The 20,401-nt window shown below is 39.5% G+C and overlaps 1 pseudogene across 1 annotated transcript in view; it reads left to right on the forward strand.

Moving 5' to 3' along the window:
• Positions 1-10,133, forward strand: part of LOC148732219 (uncharacterized) — a 10,719-nt pseudogene extending 586 nt beyond the window's left edge. The window contains exons 1-3 of the transcript XR_016000698.1: positions 1-6,082; positions 7,055-7,269; positions 7,313-10,133. The exon at positions 1-6,082 is cut by the window's left edge and continues 586 nt beyond it. The product of XR_016000698.1 is annotated as an uncharacterized LOC148732219 (transcript). The remainder of the gene's footprint in view (positions 6,083-7,054; positions 7,270-7,312) is intronic.
• The last annotated feature ends 10,268 nt before the right edge of the window (positions 10,134-20,401 follow it).

Here is a 20,401-nt window from a genome sequence, read left to right on the forward strand (position 1 = left end):
AAATGCATGAGGCACACTGATTAGTCAGGGAGCATATGTCGTATGCCACCTATTTAGATGTATTACGTAAATAAAATTTTCCGATTAAACCTTTCTCTTTAATTTGAATAACATCTGTTATTCATTCTGTCAGTAAAGTAAACACCGTCAGTTTTGTGTTTAAAGGCTTGCACGCGCCTAGCACAACAAAAACCGTAAATAATTTTTTTTCATCGTCTATTCTTTAAAGTTAACAATTATACTTTATAGTTAACAATTATACCTTGAAATCGTGGTGAATAGTGGCTGAATATTTACCGAGCCGCGAAGCGGCGAGGTAAATATTCCCGAAAGCCAGTATTCACCGAGAATGAAAAGATAAATTGTTTTAGTATATACACACGAAGTGATCTCGACAATAATTAAAAGGAAGCCATTTAAAGGCAATTTCTGCCTCAGAAACTTTAGCGAAACGCGAGTTTACGCCCGCCATTTTGTTTTTCACATTATCCACTCGTTCGGGGGTGTATATTGTTAAATAGCCCGAGATAGCGAACCAATCAGATCGCTTGAAACGCCAAGATCACTGAGTGTGTAAGTACTAATAATATATAGTTTTCAAGGGTTTCCTTGGGAATAGCGCGCGTAGGACAACTTTTTTTACAATAACCATAAACCGTAGGAAGTCGTCAATGAACGATATCAATATATACACCAACAACGGATCAATGGTAGCCAAGACAGTCATAACCTACAGAAGTTGAGGTAATCTGGTAATGGACTGAGAAAAAAATTATGATCAGTATGTTATTATTTACGAAAAACTATTTTGTTGCTGCGTTACAATTTTCTCACCTCTCCAACAGCTCGAAGAGCGTCTCTACGAGCCCAAAATGAGGTGTAACGAGTGATGCTTCGTTAGATATATACCTTGTTTCTCGTGAGCAAATCAGCCAACTGCATTTTATAACATAACCAAAGTAAAGCACGCGCTCTGACTGGTCAATTCAGGGTCCACCATTTGCTCATGGGTGCACGCTGGTGACGTTAGCAAATGTAAAGACTAGTTTTCCGCGCGCGTTTGTTTTTTTCGGGTCACGTAAGAGTTGTTAAATAACAGAAAACTCCTTTGCTACAAGGTATCAATGTTACGTTATAAAAAACAAATGGTAAACGCCACAGTGTACACTATTGAGTTAAGAGTCGCTCTCGGCTATTGACTCGCGCGACTCTTACGCTTCTTTCGTGCTTAGCAACCTTCCGCGTGCATCCATAACTCATTGATCAGTATTGTACGTTGTGGTGTTTACCATTTGTTAATTAATTTTGCTTCTTTTATTATCGACGAGAAAATTTACAGACAGAATAACTGCTTTTTATTCTTGTAACTTTGACGACGGCTACCTGGAGTCCTTCCATTCTTCAAGAGCATACCATTGAGGAGAGCAAACTAGATTCTACATGTAAGTATTGCAACCCAGTCATTTATTGCCTTTCGCCTCAAAACATAATTTAATCATTTTTCTGGCTGTGTTAGGCTCCCCTATAGTTAATCGTTAACTGAAGGGCGACTTAAGTATTTGGATGGGACTCGCTAACAATTCAAGGTCCTTGCAACCAGCGATCGAACTGTTGTCGAAGCGAACGCTTCGCTTAGTAAATCCATCTTGTGACTAAAGAATCAATACTCGAGCCAACCGTGATGAAATTCACACCTAGGATATGGACGTCGTTTCATATGATCACTAAACGACAGCCCCAACGTTCTCTCGCGCAACGAAGACACCCGCGCTTTAAAGTTGCATGTGAGTCCTGTTTATCAAAACACAGTGTCTCTAATACCGCAAGTTTGCGCATATGTGTCTGCCATCGGTTCTCTCTAGGGTTCCGTTCGCGTTCAATTCTTTTTTTCATGTAATTCGGAGAATTGTGCGCAATTCAAGACCAATATATCCTCAAATGTAGTACCAGGTAAATTTATGTGGAAGGGCTCTTCTTGTTGTCGATTGCCATGTTTACGCAGTTTTCATGTTGACCTAATAATACCTTCATTTACCACATGTCCAACCTTGGAAGATTCGCTGTGTTGCAGCTTTGATGTGGGTCATAATTTTGTCGTAGCTTTGACACGTCAAAATTTCAACTTCATCCCTTTGACATACAGTTTCAGTCCAACTACGTTATTAAATATTTAAGTAATAACGAAAACGCCAGCATAAAAAATGCATCGCCCTCTGAAAATCAAACAACACGTTGTGGAGTGTCTTTTATTTACCTCACGATCAGTATGAAATACGTGGTGATGTCTCCAGTCTATGCGCCAAGCTTCGTACCATGTGATATTCGATTATAAACTAGACTGCTGCAGCGCAAATTTGTTGTGTCGGGTTTAAGTCGAGAATCAACAAAGCAAACCGCGGCACTGAATTTTGGAAAATGAGTTGGCTTTTGGCAAAATAATTTTGTCTTACTGGCTCGTTCGTTCCAACAGATACACGGGAAAAAGAAACTCTGAGGATAATTTGGTTTATAAAAATTTAGGTCAATTGACCATCGTAGAGATTTTCTACCGCAGACGTTTCGAGTGTTAGCCCTTCGTCTATCTGACCCTATCTGCTTTGAGACCTTTTTGATACACTTTACAGTTAGCCCGCGAACTTTATCCTCTGCAGCAGGCGGGCCAAATACGCTTTCATCTGTCGTCCCTAGAAATGATGAAATCAATATCTGCTCGGCGTAAGCATTAATCTTATTGGCTACGTTACTCAAAATTGAAAGTTGAAAATTACCAGTTACACGCACGGATAAGCCTCTTGGAATGTTTTTGTAGAACATTTTCAAGGATTGATATTTGGAGTATTTTTAGGTTTACCTTGTGTTTTATTAAGTCTCGCCTTTTCGCCCCTACGTGCTATTTTGGTAGATCTACAGTTTTGATCATTTATTTTTAGTGTGTGCTTGAACTTGGCTCAGTTCTTACCGTGCTAGACATTTTAATCGCTTGTTATGGCTGAGGATAACTAGTTTGCTAAGCGGTCATGTTTGGGTTGGTAAAACTGACCTTGAGTTTCACCCACACTGAATATCCTGTTTTGGAAATTCCCACGGTCAGCCAACCCAAACATGTCTGTGATTTTTGCATTAAATGAGAGGGCACTCCTCGCTGAAGTTAGAAGAGAAATAGCTGTGGTAGTAGAAGGTAGTAGCAACAATAGAAGAGGACGGAATAAAAGAAGAAAAGTATAGAGTCTTGGTACCTCTTGTTAATTCGCCAAGCGAGTGGTAAAAGTCCACAACAATGTCAAATTAACCCAGACGTATTATATAGCAGAAAACTGTCTTCGAGTGAACAATGACTGACACCGTCACTCGCTAGACATACAGAAAACTTGTATTCAGGGAAGTTAGACTGGAGAAATAGGTACGATTCCGTCAAAGGATTTCCTATCTCTTTACTTCAAGTGTGCGAATGATGTCATTTCAATTGTTTCGTTTGTTCTCCCTTAATCAGGGTAAACCCAGTCTCGTGCTCGCACAGCGCGACTTTTGCATTGCTCGCAGTTCTATCGTTTAATCCCTGAATAATTGCAATACAGAGTTTGTGATCAACTACCATTTCAGTTTTAACGTGTCGACCAAGTAAAAAGCAAACGGACGCAGCGATTGAGGTTCGCAGGGAAAGGACTTTTAATTATGGTTTTTCTTTTGACTTGGGGCCTCCTCTAATCTTGCGTGCGCCACTTTTTCATAAATTCTCCGCTGCCTGAGATCGCGTAGGCTCGATTACCAGCCGCTGTTCGGGAACCGGAGCCGGCGCTCCTCCCCGAAGCTCCTCCTCCTCCTTCGTCTCTTCTCGGAGAGGAACGAAAATAACCGGACCCGAGAGAGCGGCGGAAATCGAGCCCAGAGATCGTGGGCAAAGCTATAGATAAAGCCTATTTACTACAGGACTTGAGATTGTTACCACACAGGCAGCCCAAGCGTACTGTGCGTGATTTTGGGGTCTAAAGGTCATTAACGGGAATACCTAACAATTTAAGATAAAAAAAATAAAAATTAAAAAATAAATAAAGAAAAAGTAAAAAGGACAATTAAGCGAGAAATATAACGTGTCAAGTCTCCTTACCTTTTTTCCGTAGCTTCTTTGTCGCTTACCATGCTTTTGACGCTGTTTTGGCGACTTTCTTTGGAACGAGTGTTGTGCTATTAGAGACCTTAAGATCGAGGTTTGGCCATCTTACCGCAAACGGCAAACCGCGGTTTGCCGTTAGCGGTTTCACGTTAGCCGTCTGCCCATATTTGGAACTTAAGATTCGCGGGTGGTAGCACTGATGAATTATGAGAAATTAGTACAAAAACAAGATGGCTGCTGCCCGAAGGTGATATGCGGATTAATGTGCTTGTTGGATTTTATTGATTACTCAATGAGAGCAGAACACTAAATCTTTGATCCTCTTTAAATTAGGCAAGACCGCAAAGATTTGCTTGAAATTATGCAGCTGGACGGTAGTAGTTCTGAAGGTTCGTTGTCGAGCAATGAAGATTTCGATTTCTTATTTCTTGAAGCAGCTTTGTATGCTTGGCCAATTGAACAGAGCCATTAAGGAAACAAAATAAGCATTCATGCTTTCACATATCATCGGAAATTGGCTTTTGTTTAACCTCAAAGCAATCCGACCGGCATAACAGTTTTAACAACAAATAGTCGGCCGCCATGTTCGTTTTCATCTATTCGTCCACTTCTATTTTAGCTGAGAAATCGTCTTCAAAATTACGTTTCTAAGAAAAAGAATTCGATAATTAATAAGCGAAAGAGTTCTTGGGTGCAAAAAAACCTTGCAGTAAATCACTTACCTCTAGAGCGTGGTCCAGCCGTACAAAACGTGAACCTGAAACTGCAAACCTGACGGCAAGGCACTGGTCACATGCCTGCTTGACGTACGCAGTTCGTGGGAAATAGAGAGTTTTAGATTCACGTTTGGTGTGTTAACCGCGAACCTCAAACCGCAGTTAGCAGTTTGAACAGTAGGAGTTAGAAGGTTTGAGATTTTCAGTGTTTTAGATCGAAATCGAATTTTTTAGTAAATACAAACAAGATAACCAAGCAAAGTCCAGACAGTTCACCGTTATGCACTTGTAGCAGAAATTTTACTTGAAGCACTCACGGAAAATTTTCTGTAGACTGTCAACCGACCTCTTCAACGATCTTACATCTTCGGCCCTACGTTTTGAAGTAAGCACTCCATTCGCTCCCTGCAACCTCTTCCCTTCAGTTAAACGAAGTTTTCACCATCACTGAAGGCTTCACTGAGCCTCTCAGCAATTTTGTCCCACTCGACTGGTTTTTCGGGTCTGTGGCAACTTACTTGTCTCGCCACGGTAACTCTTGTTCCACAAGCGGCCAACGAAATGGAGGCATACCTGAGAAAAATCAAGAAAAACAGCGATATGTTTTTCATGCTAGGGTTCCATTTGATTTCGAATAAACAAAAACCAGCACAGAAATGTTTACTGGTCCCAAAATCGGAAGTACCATCACACATCTTTATCAGAACATAAGTAGTACGCCGCCATCTTGAATTACCGACAGTATGAAAGTCCTTCATTTCAAACACAAAATGTGGCCTAAAGTTTGGTTTTCTACCGTCCCAAACGCATGGGCCGAAAAAAAAAAACCTCAAATGACATATATTTACGGGACATACGTGAAAAATTTCGAATAAAAAGAAGAAAAGCGCCGAGGGAGTTGACCAACCTGAAATGCCTTTCCCGAAGTTGAAATGTGAACCGCTAACGGCAAACATGACGGCTGGAGTCTGGTCACGTGACTTGTAGCGGTTTGCGGTTACACGTTTTAAGAAACAAACGTGAATCGAAAACTCTCTATTGTCTAAAAACCTCGGTCTTAAGGTTCCTATTATTAGTAGCACAACACGCGTTCCAATAGCATTCTAACTCCTTATCTTTCTGTCAGTACTTCCATAGCTCTCAGTCCACAAAGGTTAATGGCGGCAAGATTAACAAGCAATAACCTCTTTTGGTCCGTCGTAACAATCATTTGTGTCTTTATAATCCTATCACTTCGGTTGTTCACCTCACCCAGGTATGTTTGATCGAGGAATTTGCCCTTTTAAGAAGTAAAATTGAATAGTAGCAGCCGTGGCTACTTGTACATCAACTTCAAGTGGGAAATGTAATTGTGGTGAATTAATAAGAAATTGCTTTGATATGAATGGTATAATATTACTTCCTCATAAGTTAAAACACTGTTAACAATTTGAGATTATAACAGTGTGTTTTCTCTTGTTGTGAATTATTAACCGAAGTGGAGGCGAATAGTGGTGGACACTTACCGAGCCGCGTAGCAGCGAGGTTTGATACCGACACTGAGATACTAAATAATTGTTTTGGTATATTATACACAGAAACCGAAAAAAACTTAGTTTACTTCTATCAATATACCCAACAAAATGATCGGAAATTAAGTTGTAAATTGTAAACATGTGTGGTGTACAAAAATAGTGGTTGTGCCGATAGTATTGTAAATTTTCAAAAAATCTTCTTACGATGATCAAGAACGGCTCGTCAAAGATTTCCTCTAGTCGCCGGATATTCTTATCATCAACCATTTTGTTTCATGAGTATAATATAAATACCGTAATTCTCAACCAATGGAACCAAATTATTTAGGTAATTCGCAACGGCAAGGCTCCAGTTCGAATGTTTTAGTTCTAGTTGAGGTTTTTCACGGTAGCAATGCTCAAATGCCCAGTGGGAACCGTTTCTCGAAGGTTCCGTTAACTTAACGGGCCCGTAAAGATGTTAAAAGTTGTTAATATCATAAAAGAAAACTTTGAGCTTGAGAAACAAAATAAACAGGACTAAATGCAGGACAAGACAGGGTGCCAGAACCTACCTCTCAATTAATTATTTAAATTTTGATTCTAAGTTATGGCTTGAGGCCCGTTAAGTTATTCAGGAACTTTCGAGAAAAGGGACCCAAAGGCCCCGTTTGTCCACCATGATACCAAAACTAGAAGATAACATGTGAGACGGAAACTTATTACCTCTTCAGATATATCGGGGCCCCACTTGAAGCAATGATAGAAGGGGAGAAAAATGAAACCTCGCTGAGAGAATCCTTTGGAAAGGAGCTTCACGAAATCCACTCCCAACTGCTATATCTCCTAAATCATAAAAGTATACCCTCGCCAGAACTTGTTGACAAAGTTGGAGAACTGGCAAAGCACTTTGACGGCACATCAGAAACTACCACTCTAAATAGTGAAGTAAACAGCAAAAGTTTGGATGTCACAGAGTAAATTTGGTTATCCGTTCTATGCCAACGGCTGGTTTCTCACCAACTGTACCAATGCCAAACCCCTGAGAGCTGTAATAAGTATTTTAATAAATACCGTTGCTGAAGAGTACAGAGGAAGTAAATTTGGTTATCCGTTCTATGCCAACGGCTGGTTTCTCACCAACTGTACCAATGCCAAACCCCTGAGAGCTGTAATAAGTATTTTAATAAATACCGTTGCATATCCTCAGGAAGATGAGAAACACATTCGCAATGTCTTAAAAGGTATCAATGATACCTACCCAACAGGTCAAGTTCATGTAGCAACTCGTAGTAACGATATCGTGGAAATGGCCCAAAAGTACGAAAACATTGACGTGGTTAAAGTCGATGATACAACAGAAGCAACAGTTTGGAACACACTCAAAGGTAAGGCCTCCACTCCGTATGTACTGGTAGCACGTGATGTGGTTCACTTCTCATGGTTCACTCAAATAGAGCGACAAATTCGTGTGGTTAGTCAGATACCAAATGTAAAAGTTGCTGGGGGAGCATTTCGGAATATTTCAGGTCACTGGAAAGCTGGATGCGTGCAAACCAAACTACTAAACTTTGTTCTAGAATATCAAGAAGGTTACTTTCACTCACAAAATGCGTGTATGTTTTGTGATTATCTGCAGGGACCTTTTTTAGCTAAAGCAGAATTGTTTAAGCTTGACGAAAGTCTTCCGAACGAAGTGATATTTGAAGACTGGTTCTTGCGCATTAGAGAGGATGGCCACCAAGTTATGACCTGCCCAGATTCTATGTATTTCGCTTCAGATTACACTTCGTATTCCAAGAGCACTAAAAGGGATGTTTGGACACCTTTGGCGAAAAAGAGGGGCATTAATCGGGTACTGTTGCCCCAGGGGGTCAAACATTCATTCTCTTGCGACGAAATTGGTGTCACGTGCAAAGCAACAAACGAACTACTCCCCATCTGTTGCTTGGAAGAGTATGCACATCTGTTGACAGTTCTTCAGAAGTTCTGTGATGAAAGAAATATTTCATTTGAACTTGACTCTGGTTCTATTGTTGGTGGTGTAAAGTTCAATGGCCTTGTCCCGTATGATGTCGACGGAGATCTCATCACGTTCTCATCACAAATTGAAATATTTAACGAGGAAGAAACAAAACAGTATTTTCGAAGTAAAAGAATCTCATTTTCCGGATATAAAGCGCCAGATTTTGACAAGGGAATGGGAAAGTTAATTGATGGTTTCATGTACATCAATTTCCGTGGATTTTACTTCGAACTCTAGGGGATGGGGGATATGATTAATTGGCAGCACCTTCCACCAGAGCTACGGAGCATTGCATCGTTTACCAAAGCGAATATAAGAGGCAACTGGGTAAACACGGCTTGCAATCCTGCTTTGTATATAAGGGGTCGTTATGGAAGAGAAACTCTTAAACATGCTCAGTCCTGGATAAAACAAGGAATGACAAGTGGTTGGGGGGAGTACAAATCTGGCAGCTTCAAGCCCTGCAATAAACCAAAGCACCACTCATGCTTGGATCATGTGCCAGCCGATGGTAATATTCCATTCTTTGTGGATTAATTGAGCTTGTCTCGTGAAACTTGTCATGACAGAATACGAACATCAAATCATCTGCTTGTTGGCTTTGGCTGTGCGTTTAGGAAGGCCTCAAAAGAGATTAAAAATGCGACTCGTGGATCGTTTTCATATAACGTTACGGCCAGCAATTGGTTCACGGCAAAACAATTAATTAGCGACCATGTTGGTGTCTCTACTGGAAAAGAATACATCGATTTGTACTCTACATACGAACGACGTTTAGGTAGTGCGACTCACATCCAAAATCATTCTTAATTACTTGATTAATAACAGTAATGATAGTGCCAAATGAAAGACCGAAAATAGTGAAAGTAAGGCTTTGCTAAGTTTTGTCATAATAAATCGCAAGAATAGTGATTGACGTTGTTTTCTGTGCGGTTGAAGTTCAATGCTAATTGTTATATACCTAGACTTTCAGTCAACACAACGAGTACTATGATTGGTTGATTCTTGCTCACGTACCCCTAATCAAATTCAAATGTATCCCGACCGGGATACAATTGCGTAGTTGTTGCCCGCTCGCCGAATACAGCAGCATGTTTTGCCATATGACTGTTTAAGGGAAAGTCTCAATATGTAAGAAAGCACTTAAGGTTAGTTCCCACCTTCAGAGACCGAAAAAAAATCGTTTTTCCTTTTATTAGACTAGATTGAAGTTAGCCATTTTACCTAACGTTTACAAAAGAAAAATATAAAAATCTCAAACAGCGTCCGACTTATTTGGGAAAACGTATTTTCAAATTAAAGTTAGTAAATCAGGAAGGTGTCATAATCTCGTAAATGGGCAAACCCCCTAGGTGTATATCACGGCCATTTCATGCTATGTGCATATTTTCTTTACATCGCGCCCTTGCTAACATTCACGCGTGGAAGTTCTCTGCCAGTGGAAAGTCTTTTCTCATGGATAAAAAACATAGATCAAAATTAGAGAGGAGTCCTTGAGCAAAGAAAAAAAAAAAAAAAACAGGCACAAAGAAGAGAGAAATGGCGCCATTTTGTCAGGAAAAAAACAATCCTGGCACTCCTCTTCACTCTGGCATCCAAATTGTGAACAAAGAAGTCGCCATTAAATCTACACCTGTCGTACATAAGGTTAGAAACAAAGTTTCCTTTCAATAAGCGCAAACCAGCCTTGGTACAAAAACATAGGCAATCGTCTTGAATCATATGAAATCATGAATAAACTTACCCGAGGGAACTCATTCAGCGATAAGAGTATTTCTTAAACTGTCTGTCGATTCGCTGTTTTCCTTTTCAGAAGTTTTTCCAGCTTTACCTTTTTTGCTGCGGGTTTTCCTTTACCAACTTTGCCCATTACTCAACGTTCATCAGAGCGAGATAAAAAAAAACCTGAGTGCTATGCAATGCTTTTCCCAGGAAAATCTTGATCCATTGTCATTGACACCAGGAGGTCCCATCTTCCCATTGGTTCGCTGTTTCAGGAGGAGGCGCTTCTTGTTTACAAACCTTTAGGAGCTAAAATCTTGCATTTCATTTTGAGAGATATACATCCATTCTGAGCGAGTTTTTTGGGACTTGACCGATTTTCGTGAGATTTCGCCAAAACATACCAGGGATAATGACGAACGAAACTGTGTCAGGAAATTTTGATATTTGAAATATTTTTGACGTGGCGTCCACTCACGCAACAATTCTCGCATATTTTACGCTACTCTAACTTTAGATGCGGATATCTAGTCAACCAATCAGACATCGGCTGAGACGCTTGGAATCAACAAAGAAAATAACAAGGCAATAAGGTAGGCCCATTTTATTTCAAAAGAAGACATTTTTTTCTCTCTTTTAATGCAAACCGATAACATTCCATACAAACTTTTATAAATATAAAACGTTGCGCAACACGGTAAGAGTCACGTCCGCTTTTCTACAAGTGAGCTTGGGCTGCCTGTGCTCCAGCATATCAGTGCATAACATAACAACGCATCTAGGTGCGCGGGGATCTCGTATTCCGCCGATTGCGTTCATTGTTTTGCTAAAGATCTCTGCGCGTGGCGAAACGAACGTTAATTTCCATGTGGTTTCTAAATAAATGGAGAGATCATCGGGCCTTGAGCCGAATTCAGAATTAATTTTAGCTCGTCGCAAAGGAGAAATTCCATGATATGTCCAAGAGGATTAGAAGCAAGGTTGATGGAATGAAATCAGGCAAGATAATTACGAAAGACGTGATGAAAACGTACTTAAGGGCCCACCACATTTTATCAACGGCTTTTTCCGCATGAAAATGAGAAGAAAATATGCCTTTGGAATGAGTTCAATTGTCTATGTAAATCATTCGTGATTGTGAAGTTCTTAACCCGATCATTGTGTTTCAAGTACATCTCGAAATGCAACAGACCTTGTAGGATCTTACTGTCGAAAATGCACCAACACGTTTCCCAATTAATCAGCTCCTTTATTCTAAGAATCACTCCGCTTAAACTCCAGGCTTAACCACAGCATCAACCGACACGAGCGCATCCAGGATCGCTATATTTAACTAAGTAGCTACGTGATACCTAGGAGTACAAAGTACATTCTGGGAAATTGAGTGAAGTCATTCCCGGTCATACACAACAGAGAACAATAACAACTAAACGAATAAGGCATTGTTCCCGAACTTACATCACAATCTTACATTACCGCTATTGTCGTTACCTCGATTGAAATCCCTTCCATTTATAAATCACCATATAACCAGGCGAGATATTACAAAACTAAAGGAACAATGCCGATTTATTATCCAATCGTGCTTCGCAGAGTGCAAATAACGCGCACAACTCGTAAAAATACTGTAGTAATATCTTATGATCACGTGATGTATCAATTTGCAGAAATATGAAACCCGATTCGCGGGAAGACAGGTGGTGTAATAATTCAATATGGACAAAATAAACGTGTTGTGTTTACTAAAAATACTTAGTTTTTATTAACCGAGCGGGAGGTCTGTATGGGAGAATCTTGACCGAGGTCGCCACTACAGACCGAACGCAGTGAGGTCTGTACCAGCGACCGAGGTCAAGATTTATCCATACAGACCGACCTAGCTCGGTTAACAAGATGTTTATTATATGGCTGTGTCTTACATGCCAATTTTTTATATTCTTTGTACATTTTTTTTTCTACACCGGTCTAGATGCCGGTCTAGATGGGAAAATCTAGACTGTTTTTAATATTGATTTCAGCCAATCAAATTCGTGAGTTCGGTAGTTCCCAGTTCTTGTGAGACACAGCCATACAATAATTAGCGATACTACGCAATAAAACGTCTAATAAGATATATATTTATATTTTCTGAAAAGGTAAAAATAATTTTCGCAAAGATTTTGGAGAAATCGTCATTTCAGTTAAACATTTCAAATTGGTATATCACCAAAACTTGTGGCCTTCTTTAATTTCTCAAACCTTTTACAAAATATTTCTCAAAATAGCAATTTAAGGAGAGATACTATTTTGCGAAATGGACTATTTTCATCTTTCAATATAACGATGTCTTTCTTTTTTTATCATAAATTACGTGTAAACATTACAGGAACATTACATTATAGTACTTTCCCGAAGATGATGGTAACCTCCTCTTTCACTATCCATATGAAACTAATTTCGCAAAGTAGTCATATGTCAGTCTCCACTGCCTGAGAGCCTGCAGTTCCCCCAACAGGCTATAGATAAGGGGAAGTTTAACAAAACGAGACTCCTTTATAGTACATTAGATTGTTACCAATATCCACACATTCCGACATATCTTTCTGTCGTTACTTCCACAGCATTGATTTCAAGGGCTAATGGCGTTCACTTTAACCAGGAGGTGCCTTTATTGGTCCATTGTTGCGATCGTTTTTACTTTATTACTCTTATCGCTTCTTGTATTCTCTCCACCAAGGTCCAGGTGAGTTTCAGGATAAAGAAATCCTTGATTTGTCCCACGCTCGTGACAAAGACAGAAAACACCTTTCTATATTTCTTCACCAAGCTCAAAACTTACCATCTTTCTTATTCTTTACAAATCCATGACTGCTTGGTGGAAGTCTTAGCTATACCTATGTTACACTTGTACCAAATTTCAGATCAAAATGGAATTGTGGTGAAATCAGTATCGAGAGATTTTTCTGATGTATACAACATGGTATGAACGAGAAAATCTTGCTTCCTCATGCAGCAGAATAGTCACTTGTAGTTTCAAAGCATATATAGTGGTTGTTCTGATGATATTGTAAATTTATATTGTAAACTTACAATATTGTAAAAATACAATATTATTACAATATTAATATTGTAAACTTAATATTCGTGGTAAGGTGCTGAGCTTTTGTCGTAACCTTCCTTCCAGGAATAGGAAAAGAAAAAAAAACAAAGTTAATTTATCTTTCCGTAGCATTCGATTTCCATTTTTCTCACAAGAAGAATCTGCACGAGCTTGGCCCGAGATGTCAGGTGTTCTTGACATTTAAGTATCAACACTAACACAATTCCTTATCACATTTTGGATGATCGATTGGTGTTGTGCTCTCAAAATACTGGTTTCATGGCTATAAAGGCGCGAGAGTAGCGGGAATGACCGATGTGACTTTTCAGGAGAATATTTTACAGGAACATGGATCGTGCCACTGGATCCTGCTTTAAAGGTATGGTCCAGGTTCACCCCACCTCTCCCTCCCCTCCCCAAAAAGGTATGAATTGTCACTCATTTCTTAGAGAGTGTCGAGGTATATCCCTTCTCTAATGTTACCTGCGTGGTTCTTCTTGTTACTTTATTTTAGTCTTATCTAGATTAACACTTACTAGTTAAAAAAGTGATCATCTTAGAGAAACTCGCCCGATCAACTTCATCTATTTTCCTTATTTAGTATGTTACTCGTTATCTAGTATATTACTCGATACCCCTTTTTGACCGTACGAATCGCACTCAAGATAGAAATGAAAAGTCTATAAAGAGTCGATTATCACGCACAAATAACCTAGTGGTTTAAAGACAGAAGGTTCAATTGTACTGTTATCGATCTTCTGATGAAAATCCAACCGTTCAAACGCGATGAACACTTAAGACGACGTTCCCTGTGAAACAAATTAAAGTGAATTTTGTCATTCATATTTTGCGTGCTCAGAATTCATTACTGTTTTTAAAATTTAGACGTACAAAAGCGAAATACAAGAACCTTAGGCAGAACACGCTTGATATTCGAGGTAAACTGGTGAGCTTCTGTCTTTATCTTTCTCCCAGAGATAGGAAGAAGATGACCAGAATGTCTAACCCTTTGCGGATGTCATAGCAAAGGCGGCACAATTTCCTTAGTTATTTTAAGACCGTGAGTGTTGGTATGGTAGGCTAATACCTCTCTCCCTCCCCTCCCGAAAGGGTATGAATGGTTTATCATTTCCAAGAGTGTTTCGAGGTAGCTCCCCTCTCTAATGTCACTTTTTTGTTACTTAAATTTCGACATCTGTAAAGTGCTCTTCCAACTAGCTACTAAATCTTTATCGCCCGCAAAAATTATTCCCCAAAGAAATTGATGAAGTAGATTTATTCATTGGGCATCGAGATTATTGTCTAAAAATTTCTGAGATATAAAATGGCTTATTCCTTGCAAAAAAAGAAAATAACAAGGATTTTAAAATTGTGTTGATAATCCGCAAACCTTACTGGAAAAAACATGATTTCCTGCTAAAATATTTATAAAAATGTTTGAAAAAAAATTGGACACTACACTTTCGATATAAAGCTCCTTAAATTAAATCTTCAATATTTGCTTGGGCTACCTGACGTATCACCGTTCAAAAGTAAATTACATATAATTTGCTCAGTTTGCGTAATCAATTAATACTGAGCTTTTGAAAAAAAAATGGTCAAACCATTGCATGGTTGGATTCCTTAACTATTGGCTTTCGAGAAGTTTTTGAACTTTTAAACGTTCATGAACACGACTTCATGAACTGTCCTGTCTCAAGCTAGGGTGCGTTCTTTACAGAAATGTTGCATGCATGGACAACAGCTGAGTGCCTCAAGTTTAGCTCGCAAATGGCTTCCTCTTTGTACACGGTGGCAATTGACATTTACGAGCTTGAATTAGTCCAGTTCATTTCGTTACGGGGTTTTATTTGACTCGTGGCTATTTGGTTGTTCAAGATTGTGGCCAATTTCCGAAATCAAATGTCACGTTGTTGCCAATCAACTCAAGAAGCTAGAGTCGCTCTCGGCTATCGCCTCGAGCGACTCTTACGCTTCTTTCGTGCTTAGCAACCTCCCAAGTGCATCCATAACTCAATAGTGTACGCTGTGGTGTTTACCATTTGTTTTATAACATAACATTGATACATTGTAGCTAAAGAGTTCCCGTTTATTTAACAAATCTTACGCGACCAGAAAAAACAAGCGCGCGCGGAAAAATAGTCTTTGCATTTGCTCACGTCAGCAGCGTACACCCATGGGCAAATGGGGAACGCTAAATTGACCAATCAGAGCGCGCGCTTTACTTTGGTTATGTTATAACAGCTGATAGCAATAGGTTTATCATGGTTAAATGTGTAATGATGATAATGACGATAATTATCATTATTGATAATATCCTATAATAGTATTTACCTGTCCAATCCACGCTGCGGGGTAAGACGAATCTAAAGCTTGAGAATTCTTGAATGCCTCATGAGCAAGCTGTAAAGAACGATGTGAAAATAAAAATGTTTATTCAGTATTAAACAATCCCAACGTTTAAGGCATCAATCTCGCCAACATTTAGAGCTGCAGCATGTGTTTTAAAACAAAAGAAATATTTTTTCTTCTGTCAGTGGCTTCCTTAATCATTAGTGGCAAATGCCAAGTGTATGTAAGAACAATCATCCTTCGACTACTAGCATTTTATTCACTCTACCGCCCGCTACGATGTGGGAGCATATAACAGATTTTATCACGATTTTTCAGGTGAGTGTGATGTTTAACATGTTAATATGTTCCACACCATAATAACAGTTTGCGCACTCTCTATATTGTTTTCTATACATTTCCTAAGGTGCTGACAAGGAAAACTTGTTTAACAAACAAGAGCGTCTCTCGTTGGTGATCATTTCTTTTATTCTCGTGATCTTCATATTTGATTCAGGGGGGGTGATATTGTACGGAGAAATTAGATGCTCGTCACGATTTACCTCTATTTTACCATGCTTTAGATACAGCACTCCTAAGTTTGTCCAAGCTATAACATTCTGTAAGCACAACATAAAATTGTTTGAATGCTTTTCTTATAAATACAGGGTCTATTAAAATTGTCGAAAAAAGGACGAAATGAACTGAATTCTTAGGCATGTGGCTATCATTATTATAGTAATTCCTTAGACCATTCGAAGATTTTTTACCACAACTGGCAGTAATGTCGCAATCTGATTGGCCAATTTGCCGTTGTCGGTAAGAGAACAGACAACGCTGCTCGCGTCAACGTGTGTCGCCACGTGTCGCACTGAAAGAATCATTGTATTTGACGTCGATTGTGATAAAAAAACAAATCAACGATGGTTTAGCGTGGTCTGTATTATCAACAACGATATTCGTCATCACTGTGGTCAAAATTTGCTGCGGACTCACTCGGATGCGCCTCATGAGTCAGACCACGACACACCACTGTCGATTTGTTGATCACTGCACTATGAGTTTACATAATAAGGCTCTTTAATGACGGGTATCGTGTTAGAAGGGAGCAGGGGAGGCGTTGTCAAGTTCAAAGTGTGAGTTCCATTTGGACATGATCACTTCTAATTCAATTGTTCAGTCTTTAGGAAGGTCTTTTTTTTTCAAGTTTGTGGGATTAGCTGTTTCCGTCTACTAAAGCAGACACTTACGTTTGGTTCGGTCTCGATAGACATGATGAATGAATGCTGACTGAGGTCTGGATTGTTGACTTTTGTAAGGTTTACAAAAAAATGGTTAGCAGGATCTAAACCATGGCTAATACTTGTAGTGAAATATAACCATTTTTCTCTCTTTATATTCATTTCCGATGTGGACGATCGTGATTTTTCTACTGTATACTCGAATGTTCTTCAAGCCTTAAGGTAAAATGGATATGCGTAACTCAATGAACCATTGTGCTCAGCTGTGATTGGCTGGTGTTTTACTGCTGACTGCAATGGTTCAAAAGTTGCCGTCATTTTAAGTCGAGGCAAGTATTGTGTTCGCGTGTCGCGACCTTTTTCATTCTAGACTACGTGTAATACCGCTGGTATTAACTATATCTTCTTCACTCACAAGTGCCTCACTCTGCAAACATTACCTCTAGAAGCCGCCACTACTCCTAAACTATTCCAGAGTTTGTGGTTTGACGGTTGTAGGGTTATTCCTTTCTTCAAAGCCTGAAAGAGTAAAATAAATACGCTTGGTAAGGTTAGGTCTATACTCGAGTCAAGTGGCCCATCCAGCCAGAGGTTGTCCAGGTTTCCTTAGCATGAAGCGACCAGGAGTATCACTACTCCTCCCTGGATGGGACGCCAGTCCATTGCAAGGTTACCCCCCCTGCATTTCATCAGTCTTCCCTGACAATTCCCTGGTACTCATTTACATTCCTAGGAGGAGTGAGGCACTGTGAGAAAAAAGTGTTTTGCCCAATAACACAACACAGTGACCTGGCCAGGTCTCAAACCCAGACCTCTCCACCCGGAGTCAACCGCTCTGACAATCATGCCCTCGTGTTTTCCCACGATACACTTGGGTAACATAGAAAGAAAGTTTTCTTATACAACTTACACCCCTCTCTCAAACAAATCGATACAAAACTGGAATCAAGCGCGACTTGCTGACTCGCGCTTTTTTCGCGCATGAAATTGATGAAGCTCTCCGAACACAATTCAACACAGTCGATTCCTGATATTTGGAACCCTCGCAACCTCAAACCTCGCACTCACTTGAACCCCAATTGATTACCCCTTGATTACCACCACACCGTACCATCGATTTCTCGGACCACCCGGTCACTCAAAGCAACTTTCTTTTCCCTCATATACACTATTTCCTCTTCTTGAATATATCAAAATTAAGACTGCTTACCTGCAGAGACCTGTGCGACATCTTCTCTTTCACATCTCCCTCTAAAATCTTTGGAGAAAAGAAAATAATAAGAAAAAGTAGAGCTCTAAATTGAGAAACAAAAAATGTCGAAAAAATGCTTCTGAATTTAAACAAAATACTTCTTTACAAAGATGTTGGGAACTAAAAAAAAAAAAGCTTCTTCAATCGATTATCGCCCAAGTGTTTCAGGTTTTCTCAATGGTTAAACATTATATCACTACCTGGATAAACGACAAGGTAAAACAAAAGAGCTTGAAAGTAACTACACATGTTCTTCCATCTGTATTACTGGTTACATTTTTTGCTCTCAGTTCTCATTGGTTGATTATGATGTAACAATCGCTCAGTGGAGCTCCTTACGGTTGACCGTCATTAGTTTTATCCAAGGACACTCTACTGAACACCTCGTTATGTAACGCGCATTCAGGCGTTCTTTTTTTTCCTGGAGCGTGATAGCGTAGCAAGGCAGAACATCGGGCTCCCAGAAAAAAACAAAGAACACCTGATCAAAGGTCACACTCTAATAGACCCACCTTGGCTTGCTGAAAGCAGTTGAATCCCAAGTCACCCCACAGGCTTCCACAATCAGGCTGCAGTTTCAATGCTCTTCCATAAGCACTACAGGAAGGAAAACATACAACATTTATGGGACGTTAAATATTATAAGAGACTGTAAAGAAACAAAGAAAACTCGTTCAAAATTAGTGAAAACTAGGTTTATCTACGAGTTGGGTTAGGGCAAAAGATTACAGTTTATAATCAATCTCTTGGTTAGGGTGAGTTAAGACGCGACGACTAAAAAAAGTTATTTACTTGAAACAGCCCACTTATAAAGAATTCTCAAGGTTCATCGATTGACGAAAACCATCTCCTAACTGAAATTTAATTCTATTTGATTTATTGGCTTTAGGCGTCTCTGGGAAATGTTGTTTGTTATAAAATCAGCTCTTACCTTGATCCTAAAGCAAGGAGCTGTTTCTTATCCAGATCACTGTGTTCTCCCTGAATGTACTTCTTAAGGTTGTCTGGAATTGTTCCTCTACAAGATACACAAACAGACACACATTCAGACATAAGCCAGAGAAGTCCTAAACATTCAACTCTAAAACTATGAACAGTAGCAGCCGCGGTAAGCAGAAGTTATTCTGGCTTATGACTTAAGAACAACGGAATAAAAATCCCAAGGAGACGATGAGAACTCAAAGTAAAAGCAAGCAAAATGCCTAAAGCGCGGGAAAACGCGGGAAGACGCGGCCGACCAAGTTTTGATTGGTTTCAATTTTGAATCTGATTGGTTGAGAAAAGTGGTGCAGGTTTCCAAACCAATCAAAAAGCTGACAAAGTTGTGACTGGTTCCAGTTTTGAATCTGATTGGAGAAAGTGGTGCAAGTTTTCCAAACCAATCACAAAGCTGACAAAGTTGTTACTGGTTCCAGTTTTGAATCTGATTGGTAGAGAAAGTGGTGCAAGTTTCCCAAAGAGAAGTAAAGCAAAAACAAAGCAATTCCTATTTACTCTCGACACTTAATTGTAAATTGCTTTATAATGCAGTCCTACCTAATGGAGCTGTTGGACACAGGATGTATGATGGTACAACAGTCACCGATAAGTTTCCACAGGCATGCAAGGCCAGGCTTGCAATGCACAGCTCTGTTTAAAACAAGAACAAAATAAAATATAACACTGATATGCGATCTTTCTGCTTACTTTTGCAAGCAGACAGGTCCACCTGCGGGCGTCTTAAAGGCGAAGTGTGCTCCATAAACCACATATGTTTCATCTCCGCCATTAACAGGATATGTGAAAATTCTCTGCAATGAGCTAAAAACAAAATAACTTCCCTGCCCGAATAAGGTCGTACAGTTACCGTAAACAGAATGCAACAACGAGCAAAAAGAGGGCGGATAAAAGTAAGGTTATTAGGGATAAAATTGGTATGTGATTCCTGAGTATTGCAAACTCAACAGTAATGTGTCACCAATTTTGTCGCTGTTTTTTTTTTCTTTCTTTTTGTTTTTCGCTATTGTTTGTGTTTCTCGCGATCGGGTAATGTAACCATGCTCTGTTATGTTTTGTTTTGTTTTCTTTTTTTTAAACGAAGCTGTGCGTAAATGCATGAATATATGGCCACACAGTTTGGACAAGGTCATATGCTGTGAAGGGACGATTTGAAAGTTACTGTTGGTGTTTGTTTACAACATACTTCACACCGCCTCCAAATGCAATCCTGTCCACAAAATTGCATTGAAACACAAAATATGCGAAATTACATAAACTGCTTTCATTTTAAGGGATTACGGACCAAAAACTTGCATTGCGCATACTTACTGGAAAAGGCAGTGGAGCGACGATGGGTCAAGCTGTAAAAATGCAACGATATCATGATTATGTTGAACCATAACAAGTTCAAACAAAATTATTGACTGACTGATCGACTTACTAATGGACTGA

Source organism: Stylophora pistillata, chromosome 4 (assembly GCF_964205215.1).
Source record: "Stylophora pistillata chromosome 4, jaStyPist1.2, whole genome shotgun sequence".
Classification (NCBI taxonomy): Eukaryota; Metazoa; Cnidaria; class Anthozoa; order Scleractinia; family Pocilloporidae; genus Stylophora; species Stylophora pistillata.